Genomic DNA, 9,182 nt, shown 5'->3' on the forward strand with positions numbered 1-9,182 from the left:
GTCATGACTTAAAAGGGCAACAAAAGCACAACCCCCGCACCCGTATAGGGGTTGACCTGTGCGGGCACTGCGAGGTTCTGGATTGTCCAAGCTACTAGGAGCAGGGCTCCTCATTCCTGGTCCTTGAGATCTACCATTCTGATGTTTTCCAGATCACCAAGCCCTGCTTAACTCCAGATGTCTCCACATTCTGATTAAATGAACACACCTAGTCCAGGTAATCAGCAGCAAGCAATGCAGGGAGAGCTGGAAAATAGTCAGGCTAGTAGATGTCGAGGACAATGAAGGGTGGAGACAGGAGGGGCTGCATCTTAAATGGAGCACAGGTATGTCTTACAGTTCCTTTGTGGCTAATGCGGCCATCTTTAGGAACGTCATGGAGATGGAATGTACCATTGTCATGGTGTGGTAAGTGTATCCTACAGTGTTGTTTAGGACAATGTTATACGCGTTAAGTTACACGCACTTATGATGTACAGGTGATGCTGTTGTAGGGAGTCCTTATGCCACACTCTAGTTGTTGGTACGGTGCACAATCTGGCCCATTAGTGACCCCACACATATGAGGTGTGTAGAGGATACAAAGATACACGTAGGATGCCCACATAAACTACACTTTTATTTCCCAATTTTCTCATTTCTAACAGTCAGGCTGCATTTGCGCAAGAGGTGCACACTTGGGCCCATAGAAAAGAATGTGCATGAACATTTTCACCCTACAGGCTCACAGAGAGATCTATAACTTTGATATTTCCTGTGAGCCATCTCTGCACCACATACAAATGTACCTATTTTTTACTCACAGACAGCCCATATCCACACTTAAGGACAGTTGTGACTAGGACTGGGAATCCCTGGGTACCTCACTATACGATGCAATATGCATCACTCACGATATTAATTGGTAAAAATAATCTCTAATAACTCACAATATATAGAAGAACACATAGTTTTAGTGAAATATGTCCCCATTTATTTTTGTAGCTTGAACACAATCACAATAAACAACTTATGTCTCCTTTTGTGCAATAAATAATAGACACTTTTGTGCAACATTGTCGAAATCAGTAATACTTTCTTTGACAAGCATTGACACCAGTTGAATTTGAATAATCTGTAAAATTCAGTGTTACCAATAGTAAACATGAACAGCAGTGCCACTACTTAGTGCAAAATTGTTGTAAACAACAGAACAAAAATTAAATAATTCAAGTCGCTGCCAGGCACATTAGTGTCCGCCACAGTCAGTCTCGCAACGCGTACCCCCTATCTACCCCTATCTAAAATTTTACAGCCTCTTCAAATGAAAATGAAAGATCAATACTTGAGAACCCATCGAGAATCAATCGCAGGACTAAATGTCGCGATATATCGCAATATTGATATTTTGACACACCCCTAGTTGTGACAAAGGCATTACATTAATATAGATGTGAATGTCCTCCAACCAGCAATCCCCAATTTTTCCGCCACTTTCAATGAACACAAAACACCAGTCGTTCTCACCCTTCTCTACCCTGAGACGTTTATATTATTTACAATCCCAGACAGTCAGCCCTTCAAAACTCATATGAATTAGTCAGCATGTTTCAGGGTTCACGTCAGGAAGAATCTTGTTGTTGATAATCCAACACTGGTGGAGGTCTCTTAGCTAATTGCTCTGGGAAGGCAAAACAGAGTGTGCTTGCATCCAGCACGCTCATGTAAAGGAAGGGGGGTTCCATATTAATCAAGACCCTAAAGGAAATGTAAGGTCGTGTTGTGCATGTGTTAGTGTGCACACATGAGACTGAACACTAAATATATATATATATATATAAATAAGGAAGGTATCCCTGTGGCTGTACCATTTTTGATCCACAGGGTTCACTGTTTCACTTTTGAAATGTTCAACACTTTCCTCCCCAAACATCCAGCTATTTCAATTACAGTGAGGCTATTGATTTATAGAATAAATTAACATATAACAATCCTCGGCAATCAAACAACTCTTTTTTGTTGCCCAATGTCAGGAGTGGGAGTTCTGCAGAGCTCGTTTTTGCTTTTGGTATAGGCTGAATGATTTTCTTTGAAGAAACTTGACTCTCAGTTGACTGGCCTTGAGAGCAAAATAAACTGATGCTGGAAAAGTAAAAAATCATTTTCTTTTTTCTCTAAATGTCATAAAATATCTTTTTGTGGCCCTAAATCTAATGTCATTTGTCAGAAAAGCTTTGATTTCCGAGGTTGTTAAAGAAAATGGCAGAAGTTTATTTCTAAATTTCTTCTTTTTTTATTTGAGGGAAAAAGCTGAAAACCTCCAAATGACTAAGAGAATTAAAGCTGTGCCAGAAGAATTCACCCTCTATCCCCTTTTCTGTTCGTTTCTCTGCTGTCAATTTTTATTTTTCAGGTCAGTGCTTCTGGGAGAAGGAGAGAGGGAAAAGCAAAGCAAATTGAGATGACTGGAGCTGAATCCTGGACCTGGGCTGGTGTCAGCAGAGCAGCCCGTAAATAACCTCTTTTATTAGGCCCGTAATGATCCCCAATGAATATTGACAGCCAGACTATGATGACTTTGTCGCCAAATATCAGTAATTAAGTTTCAAAGTAGCGGGTGGTGGAGGTAAGGTCATATTGATCTCCCTGAGCGCAACATGCCAGAGAACAGGATGTCAATGAAGCAGGATGAGACGTGGATGTCTGCAGCCGGCGTGCCTCATGAATTCTTACAGCGCTGTATTGCATGCCATCACGCTGACATGCAAGCAGATTTTTCTCACTCTCCGTCTCCTTCTCCCAAGAACATGACAGCAGAAATGGAGTTCAGAGCTGTCTCAGTTAATGGGAATTCTGTGCTTCAACACTGCAAAGGCCTTCTTGTCGAGAAGGTCAATTAGCTGAAGTGTGATGGTTCAAAGTATGGCAAAGATATCTGGGAACATTTTTGCAAAACAATCAGCATGCACAGTGAGTGAAAGAGCTGCGGTTCAGTTAGAAAAGCTCTTTGGTAGCTGGCTGGTTCAGGGCAAGTGAAGATGAATAATTTAGGGAACACAAAGAAATCAATGTGGCATCTTTAGTTAATTTGATTTGCTGCATTAGAGAACAACTGGCTGCCTTATCTAATTACACACACATATGGTTGGGTAACTGTTGCAAAGTCAATAGTAAACAGGCTTTGAACAGTTTCCCCCATTGCTGCTTAACTTTAGGCTGATGTCTGGCTTTAGGAGCTGCCGTGCCGACGAAAGTGGCCAATTTTATTTAGAAGTGCAAATATTCATCCATTTTTTTGCAACATATTTTTCTACAATTATCCTTTGTGCTGAGCTTCTGAGATATTCATTACTAGCAAAAATATGTTTCCTACAGATCTCAATCTGTTCAAACTGAGCAGAAATTTGTCCTTAATAACAGTTATTTACTAGCATTCAGCCTTAACATAAAATGCATGAGCGTGGGTCCTTGGTGACTGAAAAACAGCTCTGACCTGCTGGAAAAAGGAAATAGGACTCTCTAGGGTTTTTTTTTTTTTTGTATCATCAGACACTGGGATGTTAGCGGGTGATCGCTTCTGGGATCTGGGAATTTTCCCGCGTCACTGCGTCTGGTTCCTCCATGAGTTCCTTGAGCTGTTTTTATCTCATAGTTTAAAGCCTTTGCTTTGACAACAGTGCTATAATTATTAGCACAGCAGTGAAAAACAACAACGTCAGTCATCCTATGATGCACATTCAAGGACACAATTTTAAAATGATATGTACTTCATGTTTAAAGTGACAGAAAAAATGTGTTTTAAGGTTTAATTGTAAAAAATAGGAAATACCCACTTTGATGTAAACTGTGTTTTTGGTGTTTTTAGCATGTTATTATGGCATTTTTATGATGATGGAGAAGATATGTTTTAAAGACTAAGCTCAAAATTGCATTTCTGAGTATTTCCTTATTAAAACTGTTGTAAATGAAGTGCAGACAAAATAAGGCATTTGAAAAAGAGCATATTTGTTACGGAAAAAATATGTTTCGTGCTCGTCATTTTTTCGTTGCACCAATAATGTTAGCTGGGTTGTGCGGGACTGTAAGTTAACAGGAGAGAGTGTAGACAAAGGGATGATGGGAAATGAGTTCAAGCTTACTTAGTGCCTACAGTCCAGACAACAACTCATAGGCAAATTTATAAGGAACTCCTGGCAATTTGTGTAAAAATATGTCTTAGAGAATGACACATTTTTTTTAATTTTATTTTGGCTGAAAACAGCACAAACTTATTTAAAAGACCACTGGGAATGCATTGAAAATCACTCAGTTGATCGGAGTAGGACTTTGAATATTTATAAAATTTTACACATTTTGTTCAACACTAAATAATGAAAGCCCATGTAAAATGTGTCAAATGAATACAGCATTCTGTTATGTTGGCTGCGTTTGATCAGATGAAAGCTGTGGCTCAGCACTCATAGACTTCTAATAAATAAAAAAAAAGCTTTTTAAACATTACCCTACGCTGTCCAATAGATTCTGCTGAGCTAAAATTAAATGGGGTGGGGTCAGTATGTCAAATTCATCTCATGTGCCTGAAGTGCCTCAGATTTAATATGACTGCCTGCTCTTGAGCCTGGCTGCAATCATAAGATTTCACAGCAAAATATAAAAGGCTCTGGTGTCAAAGCTCTTAAATCTATTAATATGTCTTAAACGTGCTCACTGCACATGCTCCTTATGTGCCACATAACGCAGCTTGTTGTGAGTCCAGTATAAATACTGCATTTGGGTCCCTTGGAGCTCCTCTGAGGCCTACCCTATAGTTCATATGGTCAGTAAAGCAGCGGTTGGACAAGCAGGTGAGGGATATTACACCCATAAAAGCAGGCATTTTAACGGCCTTCCAGATTTCTTCTGATGTGTTCATAAGGTTGTTCGGCTATAAAAGACTGCTTTCATCTCTTTCAGGACCCCTCCGCCTTCACTTTAGACGACCCGTTGACCCATGCTAACCTTAGCTTGTGGTTCAAGAGCTGCTTTGGGTTTACATCTCCTTTATTTGTGACACCTCATGGCGGACTGACGTCATTTTCCATCCAAGATTAATGACTGACAAATACAGGGATCCAGGCAGGTGATGAAACACGCGTCTCCTTGCTGACACGCAGAAATTTTCTCTGTAGCGTTAGCATTAAATGGCTAATCTATACGACGCATACGACTCCTGGCTCTCGGCTCTCCCTACATGTGGCAGGCGGGGAGCTCATTTGGTATTCCAAGCTCTATCTGGAAGCACTGATGTAAAAGGTAGATAAAGGGGAAGAATGAATATCATTTTCTTTCTTTTTTCCCCCTTTTTTCTTTCCCCGTGTACCTCCTTCCCCTTTTCATCCTGATGTAATTTGAGGCGCTTGAGTGATCATAGACCTAGCCATCACCAAATCTGAAAAGACACGTTTAGGTGCCCTAAGGCAGAAGACAAGAATCTATTTTCACTGCAGTCAGGGTCTTTGAATCCTAATCTGAATATAGCATCTCAGAGTAGTATAGTTTCTTGGTGTTTTAATTTAGCGGCACAGATTTAGGCTTAAGAAAGTGCAAACATGTTTTTTTTTTTTTTTAGTGCTGCTGCTACTCTTGTGTAACAAATTCATCCCCTGGAGTTGTTTATTAACCCACCTGGTTACGCAAACTAATTCAGCGCTGTAGGCTTTCTTTGCATTTAAGGACACATATTGAGGTATCTTCATTCCTGAGCTGGTAAATCACGAGGCTCAACTTCTATACTATATCTGGTTGCACATAACAACTCAAGGTAGAGTGATGCATGGTTCATATTAAATGGCAGCATTGGTTAGCAGGCTAATTGATGCAGGGTGAGGCTCCGTGACCTTGTGGCGAGTGGAAGCCGAAGGAGGACACAGCTCCTGGATTCATCCTTATTATGGATGCTACCAATTTGTTTGACAAAAATATCAAAAATGCACTTTTGGAAACACGTCTGTAGAGTTTTAAATACGTAAATAAAAAGAATCAGGGGTGAATTTCAAACATCCGGCTTAAGCCTCACAACCAAGGTATGAATGCAGATGAACTGTCCTCCTCCCCCCTCATATTACATTCAGCACACAGGGTGGACACAATCAATGGCATGCTCACCCTGTAACAAGCCACACCACTTCCTTACCTTCTCTAATGCAAATCAGGATATTGGCTACAAATCTCCTATCAGGTGAATGCCTGTTTAATGGAGTAGGTAGGTGGCAGCGCCATTCCATATATGCAAAACATTAACTGGGTATTTGTACAGCTCAAGTTGGCTAAACCAAGCGAAAGCTAAAGAGAACGGCGTGTACTCTGAAGGATGAGTGGGGTCATTGATGAGTGGCGCAAAGGAGAAAGGTCACATGGGTGACACAGCTGATGTTTAAGTGCTGTTAATCCCCCCGAGCAGCCTGCGTGATTGACAAGTAGAGGGAAAACAAACAAGAAAAAAAGCAGCTGACAGCATTGTTATTCATATTTTCAAGATACAGGAGGATACTATATTTTTCTACTGCATCAATATAAGTGTAAAAAAAAGTATTATTTTTAATCTATTGATTTTTCTGAAATAATGAGAGGGAACTGTGAAGGAGCGCTGAAAAAATCTAAAGATGACAGCTCTTGAAAGTCCCACTCAAATCCTTTTTTGTTTGATTATAAAAACATTCCCAGTGTTTTTTTATTATTATTATTTATTATTTATTTATATATTTATTATAATTCACCAGAAAGCTGTGAGTGGGACTGTTGGTGAGGAAGTAAGCCTCACCTGATATCCCATCATCCATTTGTTTACCCTCTCTCCTCATAGCTTTCAGCCCCTCACAACTCCACACTAACATTAGCTGGGCATCAAAAATGGCAAACAATATTCGAGCTATCCAGTCGTACAGTTTTAAGCCAGATGTTAGCTCAGAAGAGGAAATTTAATACGTTAATGTATCTATTTGTCAGCAAATGGATGCATTGGAATGGAGCGGAACAGGGAGCTTGTTGCACAACTGGGAGCTTTTTCAAACAGCATATTTTCATCTGCTCTTGATCCATCTCAGAATAAGGAATACTCTTATGCAGTATTAATCTTAAATTCTTTTACATATGTCATAAATGATTAGTAAAATTGCTACAAGAAGATGTTAAAAACACCAAAAAACATGACTTTCTTAGGAGTGGTTCTTTAAAGGCATCTGATGTGCCAATGCTCAAAAGGATATGAGCAGCAGTGAACCACGGGAAGAAGTGTGAAGATGGACCAAAGCATGTGTAGCACTAATGACCGATGACGATTGATGTTTTTTTGGCTTTTCATCATTCCGTATCTTCTTGAAATGTCCAGTCAGGGCCATGTCAGCAGCGTACTTGATTTTTTTTTTTTGTTGTTTTTTTTGTTTTTTTTTTAGGGGAAGCGAAACATTTTCCGTAAAACTTCTGAAGACGCCGGTTGGAAAAAAAATAGCATTAAAGTGCCGCTCAATTGTGCTTGTCAATACAAGGACAAATCCAGCAGCCAGAAAAGTAACTCACAGCTGAGTAAATCTGTTGTCTCAGAAACAATCCTAACTCTCCGGAAAGAATGGCCTCAGAGTTTAAAGGCACACATGTGCGCACGCTAAGAAGATTTGGCAGTGTGCACTCTGTGTATGCTTTTATGCTTCACTGACACTGAAGGGAGGGAAAGAAGGGCACGGTGAAGGGATTTGTCCTGTAAAAATAACACACGAGAGCCAAGGACAGGAAGAGCTTTGGGAGAATAACGCCTTGATACACGCTGTTGACATGCAGCCCAAGTGTCTCCACATTGTGTCACAGGTTTGTACGGGCGATTTGGAGACGGGCAGCAATCTGGGTCAGTTCATTAGGAACATCTGGAAGGGGGGGCGCGAGAGCTGCTTTAGAGGCAAGATGGCTGGACAAGACGAGAAGGCAAAGGGAATTCAGCTGGGTCTTAATTAAAAGTATGTCCTTTCAAGCCAGATTGGGTTAGAGGAGAGATTTATATCCCCTAATATGGTCTAAATGAGGACTATGGTATTTAATTAGTCTCCAAATCTGAGTATATAAGAACTGAAAACATGTACAGAGAATACTTTTCACTTTTCTTTTTGGGAATGACTGGTTTGGGAAACAGGAAGTGATTAAATGTCTCCCTTTGGATTGGATAACTAGACCCATAGTATTCCAACAGATTAAGTTGGAAGCAAATCAAATTGTGGGAGTTAGTACTTTTCAGTCTTTAGATTTTTATATTTTGCTTGGTTTGCTTTTCTAATTTTCTCTTTAGCTTTATTTTGAAAAGCTCTGAGCTTTTGTGTTCTGTTAAGTTTTCTACATCTGAATTCTGTTGGCTTTTGTTACTCACATCTCAGATTTTGTACATATTCTTTGACTGTAGCTTATAGCTTCATATCTGTCTAAATTTGTGTTGTTGCTCCTAGCCTGTGAGTTTTTTTTTTTTTTTACCTTTCCAGAGTAAATTGTGAAAACTATTGTTTTGACTATTCTGGATTTAATCTGTTTGTTTTTTGTGGAGAACTAAAACTAAAGTTTTTCTTTTATTTTTTTGTTCTTTTTGTTTTCAACCATTTTCATTGAACTATGTATTCAGTTAAGTATATATTTTTTGGTCATTTCTGTTCGGCCTAGTTACCTTTCACACCCACTTTTTGTTTGCGGTCTCCAGAGGTGTTTATATTCTATTAAAAGTATTTAATACAATATAGTAAAGTATAGTATTTCCCGCACTATGAGATGCCTCAGTTTAATTTCAAACAAATTAATTTAATTGAAATTAAATTAATTTAGAGCGCCTTATTAAAAACAAATAATGACTGTGCGCCTTATAATCTGGAGTGCATTATTTATGTACTAATTCAGGTTTTGTTCACTGATGTCGGAGGGATTTTGAAAGGAACCTGGCTTTCTGTGAAACTGCCTGTCAGCTTTTTTTTTTCCTTACAATTTGCAAACATGGGGTATGTCCAAACTCCTTCCATTCTCATTATATAGTGCACTATACCGTGCTTTAGCCATTTTGTAGTGCTGCCAATCTACAATTCTAATATTTAGTGCCCTAGGAGCCACATTGTATTGTGTTTGAACAATTTTTGTGACAAAAATGTGTTAAAGAGTAATTTTTAAATAAACGACAAATGTTTTCATTATCAGAACACAAT

At 39.2% G+C, this 9,182-nt stretch overlaps 1 protein-coding gene across 2 annotated transcripts in view; it reads right to left on the reverse strand.

The window, feature by feature from the left end:
• The window catches only part of nlgn3a (neuroligin 3a), a 169,538-nt gene that overhangs the window by 2,618 nt on the left and 157,738 nt on the right, over window positions 1-9,182 (reverse strand). The window lies entirely within an intron of this gene.

The sequence above is a fragment of the Oryzias melastigma genome, linkage group LG10 (assembly GCF_002922805.2).
Source record: "Oryzias melastigma strain HK-1 linkage group LG10, ASM292280v2, whole genome shotgun sequence".
NCBI lineage: Eukaryota > Metazoa > Chordata > Actinopteri > Beloniformes > Adrianichthyidae > Oryzias > Oryzias melastigma.